This window comes from Mustela nigripes, chromosome 9, assembly GCF_022355385.1.
Source record: "Mustela nigripes isolate SB6536 chromosome 9, MUSNIG.SB6536, whole genome shotgun sequence".
In the NCBI taxonomy this organism is placed as follows: Eukaryota; Metazoa; Chordata; class Mammalia; order Carnivora; family Mustelidae; genus Mustela; species Mustela nigripes.
The window spans coordinates 75,909,630-75,927,176 of record NC_081565.1 but is presented as its reverse complement, the minus strand read 5'-3'; the positions used below and the strand labels follow the sequence as shown (position 1 = coordinate 75,927,176).

Genomic DNA, 17,547 nt, shown 5'->3' with positions numbered 1-17,547 from the left:
GTGCCACCTTTTCCACTAGCTAACTCTATACAGCTTAATTTGGCTGTTTATATTTCTTTAATTATTTTAATGGGATTGGGGAGGAAGAAGGGTATGCTTGGTTAGTTATCTTGAACTAACTTCTAGTTTTCAAAGGCAAAAATATATGTAATGATTCCATTATAAATAAAGGAATTTTAAAGAGCTAAAATTTCCATATCAACCTGTATGATTCATAACATCACACCCAGGGCTTCTAAGTTACAGTTATAAATTTCATTCATTTTCATGCATTATGAAGTTTCTGTAATTAACATTTCAGAAAGAAAAATCTTGCTTCCGTGGAAAGTCTGCATAGTTACCCCGATGAACTTGAAATAGTTCATATAGACTCTCTAGTGAAATAAATATTTCAATCATATGATATTCTAGCATTTCTGAAATAATGTGGAGAAAAGTTGAACTGAAGAACAGGGTATGCAATTTGCTTGTCTAGGTCCCTCATTTAGACATCTGCAGTGTCTGACACACATTAGAAACTCAATATGTTTTTATATAATCAGTGAGTGAGAAAAAGGATTCCGGTTTTTAAATCAGTTCCTATATTGGCCACCAGAGGGCGCTAGTTGCAACGATTAAAAAATCAGAATTCCTAAACATTTATATATAGCATTTTATTGTTATCTGTAGTATTAATTCTAAAATCCGTTTTCATCACACTTTATGTGCAATGTGACTTCTGATATTTCATCTGATAAAGGCACGTTTATTTGAGGCCTACCCTGACTTTTCTGTTAGCAGAATTGCAGTTTCTAGCGTGAATAAGGCTCTAAGGAGAAGAGTCAGATCTTCATCAGGGACGATCTGAGACAGAGAGAAAAAGTTTAGATAGTGGAAAAGGAGTAGAAAAACATAATCAAAAGAGCACAACGAGGGCGCCTGGGTGGCTCAGTCGCTAAGCGCCTGCCTTCCGCTCGCGTCCTGGTCTCATGGTCTTGGGATCGAGCCCCACATTGGGCTCCCTGCTCAGCGGGAAGCCTGCTTCTCCCTCTCTCACTCCCCCTGCTTGTGTTCCCTCTCTCGCTGTGTCTCTCCCTGTCAAATAAATAAATAAAATCTTAACACACACACACACACACAACTATGAAGAGGAGAAAATGAAAAAAGTGGATGTTTAAAAAAAGTATTGTTATTTATTTATTTATTTGAGAGAGAGAGAGAGCGCGCGATCAGGGGAAGGGGCAAAGGGAGAGGGAGAAAGAGAACCACAAGCAGGTTCCACACTCAGTGCGGAGCCCCACGCCGGGCTCGATCTCCACCCTGAGATCATGCCTGCAGCTGAAATCAAGAGTCCGATGCCCCCCAGAGTGCATCTTTTGACGTGGAATTTCCTCATTCACTGGTCCTCAACCAGAGTTTCTAAACTTGAGTGTGGTAATGGGTCCAATGGTGCCCTCCCTGCCTCCGCCAAGAGAGGTCTCCGGAACGCGTGAAGGTGAGCGGAGAGGCGGTTTTCGCAGGTGTCATAACGCGCGGGTCTCCAGCGGGGGGCGCTATATCCAGGGCGGAGCGTCCTTCGGAGACCCGGCGCATGAGCAGACGCACGGCGGGAAGACGCTGTGAAGACGAGCCCGACGCCGGCGCGCGGCCGCCTCGAGGAGCGCGGCAGCCAGAGCTGGAAGAGGCGAGGAACAGAAGGAGCCTTCCGACGGAGTGCTGCCCTGCCCACCCTTCCAGAACTGTGAGAAATTAAGGTCTTTATTTTTTAATTTTTAAAAGTTTTTTGAATGAGCTACCTGGTTTCTGGTAACCTGCTAGGACCGTCCTAGAAACGAATTCAAGTGTGCAGCACGCTCCCCTGGGGCCGCGGGCTCCCCGAGTCTGGGATTCCGTGGGTCTGACTTGGGGCCACGAGTTGGCATTTTTAACAAGTTCTCAGGGGACGGCGGTGCTGCGGGTCTGGGAACAGCGCTTCACCCTCTGGTTTTCCACGCGGGCTTCACACGACGAGCTCGCTTGGGATGCTTTCAAAGTACCCCGATCTTCTGGCTGTTCATTCGTATGTGGTGGGACCGAGGGAACAGCCCCCCGCCCCCACACACACACCCCGATGCTAATTAATAGCTGACAACGAACTACTTGAGACCTGCCGTTTACCTGAAAAAGTTCTCCGAAGGAGCCTGTGGTAGGAAACAGGGTCTTTCCGTGAGACCGTAAACGCCGTGGCATGGGACCATGAATAAGAAGTTAGCCACGCTTCTTGCTGTATTTCTAAGAAATCAGGAACGAAAATAATCTGTGTGAAAAATGATTTCCTGGGGCGCCTGGGTGGCTCAGTGGGTTAAGCCGCTGCCTTCGGCTCAGGTCATGATCTCAGGGTCCTGGGATCGAGCCCCACATCGGGCTCTCTGCTCAGCAGGGAGCCTGCTTCCCTCTCTCTCTCTCTCTGCCTGCCTCTCCATCTACTTGTGATCTCTCTCTGTCAAATAAATTAAAAAAAAAAAAAAGATTTCCTAAAATTGTGGAAAGATCTTGACATTACAGTTCATTGCCAGAGGATCCAAGTCAAAGGACCTGCGGCTGTTGGTTGTGACCAAATGGTAGAGACAAAGGGTTTGTTTGGTCCCATTCTTCTCGGCAGTGAGTTCTGGGCAGTATCTCGAACATGGTGCCTGGGACTCGGTGGTGTTAGACATGCACATGTTGTGGGGGAGGATTTATGGCTTAAACACCCGAGACACAAAACAAGACGTTGCCAGCAAGGCAGAGTCGGCACATAGAGGAGTTAAAAAAAAAAACACAGATTTTGTGAAACAGACCTGGATCGGAAGCCTCAGTACTACGTGTATGACATGTGGCAAGTTACAGTTTAAATTATTTGCTTTATTATACGTGAATTGGATCCTCATGCTTTAATGATATTCCTCATTATTTTTGTTTTAAGCGTGTTTTATTGATTTTCTACCAGAGAAGTTGAAGTTTTATCTCTCTTGGACTTCCTCAACTCCAGTATCCCCACCAATCCCATCAAGCTTCTGCTCCCATCTTCCCAGTATCACGTATTTTTCTGAAATCAGTGTTCAGGATTTACACTATTTTGATTATATAACTATGGTTCACAGCATTATCATATAATATAATATAGTGTAATATAATTGCAGTTTCTTTCTTTCATATTTTTTGTCTTCCCCAGAATTTAGAATTGCTCTGATTTTTTTTATACACTTACTTCTTCCTCAGATATTCTGACAGAATGGTAAATGTCCTTTCTGTATAGCCACACGTATTAGATCATCTATTAATCATCTATTATTCCCCACCTGGAAACAACTTTCTTAGAACCTATCATCCTACTGCTCCAGTCTGGGCTGGTTCATCTCCAGGCCATGGCCATTCAGGACCACTCATTTGCACATTCCCCTCACCACCCTCCAGTGTTTAACTCCTTGTTTCTTGGATCCTGTGACTTATGGCTTGCTTCTTCCTTTTGTTTCCTCCTTTCTAGGAGTCTGCACACTACGCTTCCCAGGTACCTTTGCCTACGGGCTCCCTCTTAGGTGCTGTTGTTAAGAGGCTTTTGTGAGATTTAAGAGGTGGGCAGAAAAGGTACACTCTCTGCCTCTGGCTTCCACAGTAGCAACTGCTAGGGGTTGCCTATGATTGCTGTGGAGGTTTTGGGGTTGTGGCAGTTGCACACCAGTGGCCCAGGAAGCAGCAGTAGCACCTCTTTGGTATTTCCACTTCTGCTTTGTCTGGGGAGCCTTCTGCTGCCGTAGGCTGCCATCTTGTAAAGAGAATAAAGGAAAGTGAAAGGCTCATTGATTTGCTGTTTATGAAGTTTATAACCCAACACAACTCTTTTTCAAGGAAGTCAAGTCCAGAGAGAGTAGATAGAAAATCAGTTCACCTCACCAATTCTGGACTGTGTTGACAGGATTTATATAAACTTTACTCTATCATTCTTGAATAAGATGATAAATTACATTTATGTACTGTGTTTTTTACATGAACTACTGGAGACAGAAGCTAAGGGAACTTGTTGAATTTGAAATAGATTGGTAGCATCTACAGAAAACTTGTTTATGACACAATATTTTGCATGGCCAAGACCCGTGCTTCAGCAGGAAAATGTCAGATCTGAATTGGAAATATGGATTTGAGGCCATTTATTTCTCTGTGTATGAAAACATACTAGTTTTACTCTCTATCCATAGTAGATTATACCTTTACTCTCTATCCATAGTAGATTATACCTTTTAAAAGCCATGGAGTCTGGCTTCAATGGATTCATCACCAGGTTCATTTCTCCTTCTGTTACCCAGGGAGAGAGAGAGAGTGAGAGTGTGTGTGTGTGTGTGTGTTAACTATGTAACATGATTAGTGCTGAGTACTGTGCCCATGTGGTTCACTGGAATTTTTCCATATTAATTACTTTACACATCAATAAAGAAACAAAGATAAAGGCTGAAGAATTAGAGCCAATTCTCATATTCTTTTCAGTACAGCACAGTTTTCCCCTAAATTGGCGAAGTTAAGAAAGTTGGAAAACCCTAAAAAATGCTCTGGTCCACAAGAATTAGATCATTCGGAAGAGATTCCCATTCCAAGCCATCAGGACAACGTACATTGAACAAGGACTAGATTTTTTTTTTCTTGACTCTGTGTCTTGAAAGGCATATTATTTTAATAATAATATTCTTATTGTTACAATAATATTGTTAATATTATTATGATGATTATAGTTACACTGGAGTGAGACTTGTATTCACTTGAATTGGGCCATCAATGTAAACTTTTCTGTGTGTGTTTATGGGAATCTAATGTGTTCGTTTCTTTGTTTGTGCAGAATCTATCTCTAACAGATCTAATGTGATCTGAGTTTCCCCAATTTGGCATAGAGAAAAATATATTAGTTGGGATGAGAATTAGGAATCTAGCTCCCGGTCAAAGCTAATTCTTGCATATGAGTAACTTTCTAGGAAACTTACCCACAGAAATGTTCATCCACAGTATTGTTTATAATAATGAAATTTGGAAAATCACTAAATTTCTAACAACTGGGAATTGTTTGGTATATTTACATAATGGAATTTATGCAGCCACTTAAAATATTGCTGTAGAATCATATATACTACCATGAGATAATGTTTTCATATGTAGAGTTTACTTCATATAGTAATAGAGTTCATATACTTCATATAGAAGTAGAGTTACTTCATATAATATATATTTTGGCAAATGGCTGTTAAACAGCTTTATCAGTTTCCAGAAAACTCTTTTCAAAAAAGTAATTATTTTTCACTGAAAGAAAACTAAATGAATGTGCCATCCTAAACATTATAGTTTTAGACTAGTGAACACTCACCAATTTTCTCAACACAGTAGTTTCTAATCAAATAATACCATATGGAACAGTGAAGTGGGCACCATATTTGTTGATTCCAAAGTGATTGCTTTGTGTAAGTTCGCTAGTCAAGTGGGATAAAGATACAGCATTTCTATGTCACCAAGGGCTAGTAGCTTTAGCCTTTATTTTTCCCTTAAAGTGGCTTTCAGTATTATAAGTTATTTCTAAGTCTGATTTCAGTGTAAAATAATAACCACAAATCCCCCCAACTTTAAAAAGTTGGTAAAAAAAAATGGTACCCGCAGAATTTATCTTCTAAAAGATTACTCCTTCCATACTATCCCTCACTGACACCCACTATCAACATCCTTCTTCCTCATTTTGAGAGAATAATCTTTATTATATTTTAATCAATGTACAAACCAAATCATATCTCTTCAAATATTATTGTGTTGCTTATCTAATTTATTTTAATTTTTCAGTTAGCAATGTGGAAATTGTTTGGGTATCTTAAGTTGGCATGAATTGTGTCATGATTTTTCCCATCGAAATCAATGAAAATGTAAAAATTACTGTTTTTCTCACTTAGCAAGGTTTTCCGGAACTAAATAATGTTACGCACGGGATAGGTGAATGATTAAATTAAACAAAGCAGGTTGCAACCTACAGGTAGCAGCAGATAGACATAGTAGAAATATATGCATACACATATAAATTGTTCCCAGTGATTATGGTGTTGTTTATGGGTGCTTTAATTCTTTGAATTATATCCAACTGGTTTGTACCTGCTTCCTTCTGTCTTTTATTTGCATAAGTGGCAAGTGAATATTTTGAGATCTAAACTACCCCCCCGCCACTTCCCATATATTTTATTCCCCAAATGCTTTATGAGATTTACCTTCATGCCACAGGGGTGGGCTGACACGTAGTCGATTTTTAACTTTTGTATTTTTGAAGTTAAGGCCTGCAAAAGCACAGTTTAGAAGACTGTATGAGCAGTTAGAGCCAGTTTCTGCTGCATAAAGATTGGATATCTGCCTTGACTTTGGCGGGGCAGAAGACAATCAGGGAGAACATGAAGGTAATGGGTCCTAGAGGGGCCACGTTCAGAATCTGGGGGGAGGAAAAGTGATAGCATCCTCTGATACATTTGATGGTTTCAAAGCAGGAAAGAACTTCTTGCAGAGGAATTCAGACTCCCAGGTAAACAGAGACCTCTGAAATAACACGAGCTATGCTCTTGTGAGATGTTGCCATAGAGCTTGTCACATTTGGATGATTATTGAGGGACAGAAAGAGGGAGAAGGTGAGGGAAAGGGACAGGCCTAGTTTCATCCTAGACTCTCCCCCCCCCCCCCCCCATGAAACAGTATAGCTTTTATTGCATCTTTAAAATATCACAAATAAGTCTGAAAAATCATCTGGCTTCTCGCTGTTTCTGCAGATGGACAACTCAGATCTTATTCATCAGCCTGCTGAACTGTTCCTTTTTCAGAAACATAGATACCACCCCAAAATTTTCTGATATCCTTGTTTTTAACAGTTGTGGCTTGCTGAATCAAAGCAGCTGAGTTCGATACAAGTTCAATGTCATTTCCTTCAAGAATTAACTCATCTTTTTGGGCTTGAGATACAGAACAAGCAACACCTGGCCTCATCCGAACCCTACGGATATATTTTTCACCCAAGAAATTTCGTATTTCAAAAATAGAACCATTCTCCTGAATAACAGCATTGATGGGGAAGTGAGCATACACAGACCTCATCTTGTATCAGAAGCCCAGTGTAACGCCCTTGATCATGTTCTGCATGTGACTACAGATGGTGTGAACCATAGCCAGTTCTTTTCTGATCCCCCACCACTTGTCAACTCGGAGCCTCTTCTTTTTCTTTCCAAGGAGACTGAGTTCTACGTTGATGTGGTTGAAGTCCCTTCGCAGGGTTTCTCTGGGGCCCTTCACGATCACCGTGCGTCCCTTCAGGGTGATGTCGACATTCTCCGGGATGTCGCCCATCTGATTGCTGAGACTGGTCTTCATCCTCGCAGTAGATGTGGCAAAAAGAGCTCATCCTAGACTCTTGACAATACTCCAGAGATTTCCATCTCAATAATGGATTAGTGAAGTTCTGGTTCAATACAGGTCATCTGATTTTAGTAATGTACAGAATATTATCTTCAAATAGTAATAATGGCAACCAGCATTGCAATGCACAAAGATAACTTTCCTGGAATTTGCCTGGTTTCGGAATGTGTTTGTAGTTGCTCTCAGGCCACTTTACAAATAAACAAAAGTAACAGTTTTGAAAGCTCAGAGATTCACGAGGCTTTGTTTCTATTAAAAGCTAATCTGAGCAAAATATACCAATCTAGTTCCACATGAGGTTGAAATGTGACTTCATTTCTAACCTGCCAAATAGCCTAATTTAAAAAATAGCATTGCACAAATAAAGTATCTCTTTATGCCTTTTAGTAATGAATTCTGTGTTACTATTTACATCTATTTAAAAAAATTACAACTCCAGGGTAAAAAATTTGCAAATATGCATTGACCTTATTTCTTGTGTTGTTCTGCCTTCATTTCTGTCCCAGTTCATTCTGCTGCTGCAGCCCTTAACTCTCTGCTCCCCGGCTGCTGCCGCCTCTTACTCCAGCACGGGAAGTCCTCCTTTTCGGGTCCTCAGCAGCATCCTGGCTGCTGGTGAATTCACCCGGGGATCCCTGCTTGGTCCTAATCTGACTTCATCTCCCATTGACATCTGACATTATGGTTCATGCCTTTCTTCTCCTCCTCCTTCTTGATTTTATTTATTTATTTGAGGGGGAGAGAGTGAATGAGAGGGAGAGAGAATCTGAAGCAGACTCTGCATGGAACACAGAGCCCCACCCGGGGCTTAATCCCACAACCATGAGATCATGATCTGAGCGGAAACAAAGAGTTGGATGCCCAACAGACTGAGCCCCCTGGGGTGCCCCATCATGCTCTCCCTCTTGATGTTCCATCCCTTCTGTTTTGTCTGCCGTGCTTTCTTGGATTTCCCCGCTCCCTGCACTATTGTTCTTAATCCTTCTTCTTCTTTTTTTTTTTAAAGATTTTGTTTATTTATTTGACAGACAGATTACATGTAGGCAGAGAGGCAGGCAGAGAGAGAGGAGGAAGCAGGCTCCCTGACCGATTCGGGGCTCGATTCCAGAACCCTGAGATCATGACCCAAGCTGAAGGCAGAGGCTTAACCCACTGAGCCATCCAGGCGCCCCTGTTCTTAATCCTACTTAAGAGCTCTCCTTTTTCCTTTTCCCATTCCTTAAAAATTGACCATCTTCAAACTTGTATCTTCAGGGTTTTTTCTTTTCACCTATACTTTCCCTGAGAAATGTCATTTATTTTCAAGTCTTTAATGATCATTTATAAACTGATTATTCCCAAACATGTATCTCTAATATAGCTTTTTCTCCTGAGCAGCAGACTCATGTATCGCGCTGTTGACTGGACATCTTCATGAGGATCCCCGTTGTCTCTCAAACACTGTATGCCTAGAACAGAACTCACCCTCCTCCACAAGCCTGTTTCTCCTCTTCTTTATCAGGGTCTGGGTACCCCAGGTGATGTAGTGACCAGCTAGAGCCCCGCATATTCCATTGAATTCCTTCCCCTCCCTGAATCCCCATCTGTGTTAACCGATTTGTACTGCTACAACCAAATTCCATCATCTGTGCTGTTTAAACAATAGGAATTTTTCCTTCCAATTTCTTTAGGCCGGGAAGTCCAGGATCATGGTGTTGACAAATTTGGTTTCTGGTGAAGACTCCCCTCCTGGCTTTCAGACATCTGGTTTCTCTCTGTGTCCTCACATGGCAGAGAGTGAGAGAGAGAGAGAGAGAGTCCAAGTGCTCTGGATTCTCTTCCTTTGAAGATACTAAAGCCATCAGATCAGGACCCCATCCTTATGACCTCATTTGACCTTAATTACTTACTTCCTTAGAGGCTCCATCTCCAAATCTAGCTGCACTGTCTTTTAGTATAGGAATTTTGAGGGGAACACAAACATTTGGTCTATGACATATCAATCACCAAAATGTTTCAAGTCTTCCTAATAAATAGTGTGTGAAACACCTGCTTCTCCTGTCTCCTACCATCATGAATCTAATTCTGAGCACCGTTATCTCTCACCCCATTTACCGTGGCAAATTTACCAGCTTCCTGTCTGCCCCTGTGTCCTCTAGTTCTCATGCTGCAGCTAAGGTCCAAATCTGATCACATCACTCTTCTCTGACATGGTTCCTATGCCTCTCTGTTACTCATGCAAAAGCTCTGATTCCTAAATCCTGCTCACAAGGCCCTTTGTGAACTGGGCCTTGCTTGCACCCTGGCCTCCTCTCTCACCACTTCCAGGCCCTCCCTGACAGCTCCCTGCCTCCATGGAAACAAATGGCCACAAACCTGAATGATAGCCAAAACATTTAACAATTACAGTGCTTGTATACATAAATAAATGAATAAGAATAGGAGAAATATATTTCTTTCTTTTTTTTTTTTTAAGATTTCATTTATTTGACAGTGAGAGAGACTGTGAGAGAGGGAACACAAGCAGGGGGAGTGGGAGAGGGAGAAGCAGGCTTCCTGCCGAGCAGGGAGCCTGATGGGGGTCTCAAACCCAGGACCCTGGGATCATGACCCGAGCCGAAGGCAGACACTTAACCACTGAGCCACCCAGGTACCCCGAGAAATATCTTTCTTATTCTCTGCCTAAACTAAAGTTTATGTCATAAAAGAAGAGCTATAAATTCTAGTGTAAATCATTTACCTAGTTTCTTTAATAATTCCCACAGTCTTTGTTGATTTTAGAAAAAAAAAACTTTTTGGCAGCAACTGAGTAATTCATGTTTCTGTCTGAGCTATGATTTAACACAGGGAGTGACATTGAGGCCTTTCAAGGACTTTTTCAGCCCCTCTGGTGCAGCCGGAAGTGCCCAGGTTGGGTGCATACCCAACTACCAGCATTTCCCACGTGGCGGGATCTGGAGAGCCCTTGGGCCGGCCCCACCCACAAGGCCACCAAGAAAGTACATGCCTCCCATGTACTTTGGTGTCCCAGCCCAGGTCCATGCTGAGCCGTGCAGAAAAAGGGGACCTTGGTGCTTTGACCATTGGCTTGGTCAGCTGAGTGACCCCCTGGGGCCACCCCTCCCTGCCCCATCAGTGCTTCCAGAATCTTTGTTTATTTTTTAAGATTTTATTTATTTATTCGACAAAGAGAGAGAGACACAGAGAGACAGAACACAAGCCAGGGGAGAGAGAAGAGAGGGAGAAGCAGGCTTCCCACTGAGCAGGGAACCCGATGCAGGGCGAGATCCCAGGACCCTGGGATCATGACCTGAGCTGAAGGCAGAGGATTAATGATGAGCAATCCAGGAGCCCCCTTTTAAAAAAATATTTTATTTATTTATTTGAAAGAAGAGAAGGAGGACAAGGGGCAGCAGAGGGAGAGGGAGAAGCAGACTCCCAGTTCAGTGGGGAGCTGGAGACGCGGGGCTCCATCCTGGGACCCTGAGATCACGACTTGAGCCAAAGTCAGACTCTTAACCATCAGAGCCCCCAGGGCTCCTCACCAGACCCTTTTCTTGCCTTTGTGGCCCCAGCAATAACGAGCCTAGATGTAGGAATGAAGGGTGGGTGAAGTGACTCTGTACCAGCGTCTGAATGGGTGCCTTTCAGTGTGGGAGGGGGACTCAAGCCTTCAGTAGCGGAGGAAGGTTCTGCTAACGAACCTTCTTTCTTTCTGGTAGGGAATACTTAAATACAAATCCCCTCGGGGTGGCCTAGGGAGCCCTCTATGGAATGTTCCAGTCTGTCTCACTGCTCTGTGTCATTTTGTTTTCTAAACGTGCCCTGTATTGCAGGCAAACTGGATCACTCCTTTTTACATACGCGTACACACACACACACACACGCATACACGCATACACACAGGGTCTTGCCTTTTTGACTGCATTTGGCCGGTTGCCTCTTACTGAATTTTTCTCCCTCTCTCCTCCCCCTTGATTCTGCTTGTTAATATTTTATCCTTCCTTCAAGGCATATTTGACATGCTGCCACCTCCTATGAAGGGATTCTTGATCCTGCCAACCGGATTATAATCGTTCTCTTATTTGAACTTCCATTTAGTCCTCATATGACCTTGACCCAACTGAGTCTTATATTTTAAACTATCATTTGCCAACTCTTATTTTTCAATTGTCTTCATGTTTTTAGACTAAAGCTCTTAGAGAGAAATAGGTTCTATTTTCCCTTTCTATCCATGGAAGATCTTACTATGGGACCTGCCACCTAACAGGTATATACCCCTTTTCTGGTGGGGGTTGGAATTATTTTTATGTAATATGTGAAAGTGTGAACGGGGGAAAATTTTAGACCCAATGTGAAAGCCACTGGAAGAAATGTTTCTGGTTTCTTTATTTCTCTAAGCCTTAGATGCCTCCTCTTCTGAAATGGGGTGGTAATGATGTATGGCTCATTAGGTTGCTCTGTGGATTAGGTGAGATCCTACATTACATAGCACAAGGCAGGAAGTGATCAGGAAATGGAAGTCCTTCTTCTTATCACCTTACTCCATAGTAAGATCTTCCTAGTAGATGAAGATCTGTCCAAGGATGGAAAAAATCTGTTAATCAATTCTTCCTTCTTTCCCTGGGGTTAGTTGCTTATTCTTTCATTATAATATTATATTTCATTATAATATACTTATATTTATGGAAGTTTGCAATGTGCCAGGTCTGGGTTAGGGCCTGAAAATCCCATGCTTGGAATAAATGCCAAGTATGATTCTTGCCTTCACTCTTGCTCAGAGTCCAGGGTGAGAAGGGATATTTATCCAGCAGTTCTGCAAGGAGAGGTGCATGTCTCCTTGGGAATCTGGTTCAAGCAGCCTGGTTTAGTGAAGGGAGGTGTCCCTGGAATATTCAACCACAGGAGCCAGCCGCCTGGGGAAAGTGTGCCCAGGGGACAGTTTGATCAGGGTGGGGACAGAGGTGAGGTCAGAGAGGCATTCATTTCAGATGCAAGAATTAGGGGGATGCAGAAAACTCAATAATCAAGATAAACAACACTTTAATGCAATATTTTAAAAATAAAAATGCAGACAAATTAGTGCATAATACTATATAATGAACAAAACATCACAATTTGGGATAAAGAAAGGATCAGGGATTAGTAATAGTACTGTGCTGAGCCGTAGTGGAGACTTAGGCAGAAGGAAAAGTCAAATACCTTAGTCTTAGCCCTGGGTTTGAACAAATAAAAATAACTTCAATAGTTTCTTCCTACCCAGAGAATCTGGAAAATCAAGTCTGTTCTCGTGGAAACTTCTAGTTCTATCCAGCAGAGGGCAGTGATACCTAAGTAAACAGTTGGGTACTTGCCATCTCATCCATCATTGTCCGCATCATCAAATTCTTGGAGTTACTTTAAAGGTTAAAAGTTTTTGCGGTGGAAAGTTCCTATGACCGTGGTGTTGGAGGACCAGCAGACTCTTATCAACCACATTATATCAAGCTTTCTTTTTGGTGGATACATTGTTGCAGATTTGATCTGAAATGTAGCCAAATCCAGGATTTATAAGCCATGTGGTAAAGGGCAGTCTATAATTTTGCAGGACAAATTTTTGGAAGCAGCAGTTCATATGTGACTGGTTTTCTTTGTTCCTGCTTTTTGTTCTTTCAATATTAGGGGTTAGAGATCTGGAAGGGAAATTGGATGTCTTGTAGAAAGAGATCATCTGCCAGGTGAGAAAACTAAGGTGAGAGAAGCTGGTTATTTACTTCTCACTGAATATGTTAATCAATTCTTTGTCCCGTTAGGTCAAGGGCTTCCAAATAGTCATTGTCCACCATGTGACAAGCACTGTGGTGGCATCATGGACAAAAAGACTGACATAAGTCACCATTCTCATCTTTGAGGAATGGCTCCAGAGAAGGAAACACTGGCAGAAATAGATGTTTGTAGGACTCTGGATAAGTGTGCCAAGTGCTCTGGGAACTTGGTGGAGAAGCAACTAAAAAGTATTCATTTGTCCAGTTTATGAATATGTTATGAATACGCTTAGCGGCTTAGTGATGAGGCTTAGTACTTTGTTTTTTCTTAGCTGTGTCTTTGGCACAAAGCATATTTCTAATTAACCTTCATAAATTTCCCAGGTTCTGGTTCAATGGGGGCATCCATCAAATTCGATTTTTAAAAAATGAATTAATTAAATGATTAATTTAGAGAGAGAGAAGGAGAAGTGCAAGCAGGGAGAGGGGCCCAGGGAGAATCTCAAGCAGATGCCCCACTAAGCGTGGAGCCTGATGCAGAGCTCGATCTCGCGACCGTGGTATCATGACGTGAGCTGAAGAGAGAGTTGGATGCTTAACCGACTGAGTCACCAAGGCTCTCCGTAGATGTGTTTCATGATGACCATCTGAGAATTAGGACAGAAAGGCTTAGAGAAATCATTCAGGGCTGTGCTTTTAGGAAGCTCGGGCAGGGTTTCATAGTGTTGTCCATGTCACAATGCGTATTAAGTACTTTGCAACACGCTGACAGTTCTGATCTCCCTTCTTCAGATGTACAGAATCAGCTGTACATTCCAGATGATTCCCAAGCACAGTGAAGAACCCCGGGATTGGTTCCCCTTGCCTCTCCCAGCTGCTGTATACCCTTGAACAAGAACATTTCTCCGAAGTTGTAAGTTCCTTGAGGTCTGAGTTTTACATCTTTTGTGCTCACTACTGTATCTCCAATACTTCAAACAAGGCCAGTGCACAATAAATATTTGTTGATGGAATAAATGAAGAATATAAAAAGGCTTCTACCTAAGAGTGCATTTTGAATAAGAGTTTCTACTGTCAAAAAACAAAACAAAACAACAACAACAAAAAAACAAAACCCAAAAAACAAAAAACCTCAAAAGTTCCCAGACCAGGAGTTTGGATTATTCTCTTTCTTTAAGAAAAAGAAATATAGCTGAAGGCCCTGAGATAATTATACTGAACAAAGAACCTAATTAACTACCTTCTCAAGGCCAAGTTTCCATTTCATTCTAATAGTAATCTGTAAACACAAGTATCACCCCAGCATTTATTCCAGTAGAGATTGTGATTTGCCAAATGTCAAGTGTCAATTACTGGGGAGCTGGATTTCCAGTCCAGCTGTCCTGGCTTGTGGGCCAAAGCCCTTCATGCTGGCACGGCTGACGCTCTTTTTTTTTTTTAAAGATTTTATTTATTTATTTGACAGAGAGAAATCACAAGTAGGCAGAGAGGCAGGAAGAGAGAGAGAGAGGAGGAAGCAGGCTCCCTGCTGAGCAGAGAGCCCGATGCGGGACTCGATCCCAGGACCCTGAGATCATGACCCGAGCCGAAGGCAGCGGCTTAACCACTGAGCCACCCAGGCGCCCACGGCTGACGCTCTTGACTCAGGCTGGAGCAGGGAGGTAATGTGATGGAGACTATGTGTGTTACATTGTCAGGGACAGAGCTGGAGCTTGGGTCTTCTTGGATCTTCATATCCTATACAATGGCCTTTCCAATATTTATCTTGCTTTTGTGACCTGTGTGCTCAGTTCTGCAATGGGAAGGTAGCCATTCATCCCCCTATGTTTTCATCCATGAGTAAGTATTGATGGAGTATCTCTGTCTAGGAATGCCTTTAACATTAATTCAGCTTCACAGATAAAATGGGGCAGTCTATTTTTTAAAAAGATTTTATTTATTTATTTTTGCAAGAGAGAGAGAGAGAGCATGATTGGGGGGAGGAGGGCAAGGGCTGAGGGAGAAACAGACTTCCCACTCAGCAGGGAGCCTGATGTGGGACTCAGTCTCAGGACCCCGTGCTCATGATCTGAGCTGAAGGCAGACACTTAACCGACTGAGCCACCCAGGTGCCCTGGGCAATCTTTATATTTATGAGAACAACCTAATCCTACTTGCTATTTTATTACATGACTTCTGGGTGTATGTGGCTGTGTTTGTGTGGGTGCACTGCTGACAGCAAAGTCCTTGAATAGCATAGGGGATGGTCCATCATTCGGGTTCTCTCTTCTCAATGTAATAGAGATCAGCTATTTCCTTTGTGTGTGTGCGAGTTATGGAGATAAACTCTTTACATAAACTGGTGGTTGGAAGTAAGAAGGAGGTGGTAATAGGGAAGGAAGCCATGTGGGGTAAAAACAACCTGCTTGGAGGTGGTCTTTGTTTTGATTTTCCCCCAAACACATATTGAGACAAGGATTTGGATGCAGGTAGTTTCCTTGGGAGGTGGCCCTGGGAGGTACTGGGAGGGTAACTGGGAAATGAGCCAGGGCTGGGAGAAAAGATCAGTTCTCCCTGTGAGGATGGATGAGTCTCTGAATGTCACCATGAGTGATGAGGAATTTGAGATTATCCTCCAACTCCCACCCTCGTTAGTTAATGGCTGTCCTGGAGCATTCACTTCCTGGTACCTCCAGTCTGCGCTCTTCCTCCCTTGTGTGGTCAGAGGATGCCCTCAAAGAAGGAGATGCTGCAGGAAGCAATGGTGATGTGTGGGAGATGATACATGGAAGTGACTTCTGGGTGGGTGGATGGTTTGAGATGACTCATGGGTGCGTCTGCTTGATTTCTTCTGGCTGGGGATCATGGCAGTCATTTGAAACGACTTTTTGAAAAAAGACCAAGTTTTGTTGGTGTTGTGGATTTTATTTTAATTCTGAAGCAGATTGACATTTTAATAAGTTTTCTGAAATTTGGGAAACATTTTGTTTCAATATTTTCTGAAGGTAGCCAAAAGTATAAGGCTGGACAACTTTGAGCTCTTAAAATCAAGTGCCATCAAGGACAGCAGGGTTCTCATTTTGGAGGTGATCTATGATGGGTGATGGGGGTATACAGTGATACAAATCTATGTTTTTGTTTTTGTTATTCTTTCTGGGATTCTGTATGTAGGCTATATATATATATGTGTGTGTATATATATATATATATATATATATATATTTTTTTTATTGTGGTTTAGTTCATGGTACACAAGCACCATTCGGTGGTACCTAGAGCATATAAAATGGGAATAGAATGAATTCAGTATTTCCCAGAAAGTATTCAAGTGCCTCATTCTTATCTCTGATTCTTCTGGTTCTTAAGTCCTTGAAAACAACTCTTCTTTTTTTTAGATTTTATTTATTTATTTGACAGAAGACAGAGATCACAAGTAGGCAGAGAGGCAGGCAGAGAGAGAGAGTGGGGGAAGCAGGCTCCCCGTGGGGCAGAGAGCCCGATGTGGGGCTCAACCCCAGGGCCCTGGGATCATGACCTGAGCCGAAGGCTTTAACCCACTGAGCCACCCAGGCGTCCCCCCTTCAAAACAACTCTTAAGAAGAACTCTGGGTGCAGGATAGTAAAATAAATGTATTCTTGTTTGTATAGTCTGAATTATTTTTTTATTACACATGCTTCAGTGTTTTGCTACATGTCAATATTCAGTTGGAGTCCCTTGAACATCAAAAAGGACTAAGCCAGAAAAGAGGCATTAAATATGATCTTATTTTCTACATTAAAAAACTAATTTTCAGAGCAGCCATTTGTATGAAGCCACTAATCAGCTTATTTCCTTTATCTCTAAGTGTCTCCCAGATGGAACAGCCAATATAATAGTATATTATGCAGCTGAAGTTGGACATATATCAAAACCCATTAGCTTCCTTTAAAAGCTCCACTGGGAAGATAAGAACTTGAGTCAGGATGAAACTTACTCTTTGAAGAAGAATCCTAACAAGGTAAAGCCAAGTATGTGGGAAAAAGCATCTTTTGAAAAAATACTTATCAATTGTATTTAATATTCTTGGATTTCCATTGGACGATCAAAAGTGAAGAATGAGTGACAGAATAAATTATTAAGAGATGAAATTGTGAGAATATCTGTTCTCAGCTCTTCCTCTTTTCCTCATGACACCTTGCCTACTATTCGAAGAATAACAGTTCTAATTGTATCAGTCAAAATTCTGGGAAGGAAGTGACAGCACAGCCAAGCTGTAGGAGGGGTGAGGTTGGGCAGAAGGATATGTAGAACTGAGGACTTGATGAACAATGGCAAGATTCTCTTACCCTGAAATTCACCTTCTCACTGGGTGTCAGCTTTGTTCTTTCTGGACACATCTTCTCTCCACAGGGCAGGAGATAGGACCATTGACAGTTCCCAAGTTTTGTATCTTCA

At 42.2% G+C, this 17,547-nt stretch overlaps 1 pseudogene; it reads right to left on the bottom strand.

Annotated features, from left to right (window-relative positions):
- Positions 1–6,690: 6,690 nt before the first annotated feature.
- On the bottom strand, positions 6,691–7,373 carry LOC132025167 (large ribosomal subunit protein uL6-like; annotated as a pseudogene).
- Between the last annotated feature and the right edge of the window lie 10,174 nt (positions 7,374–17,547).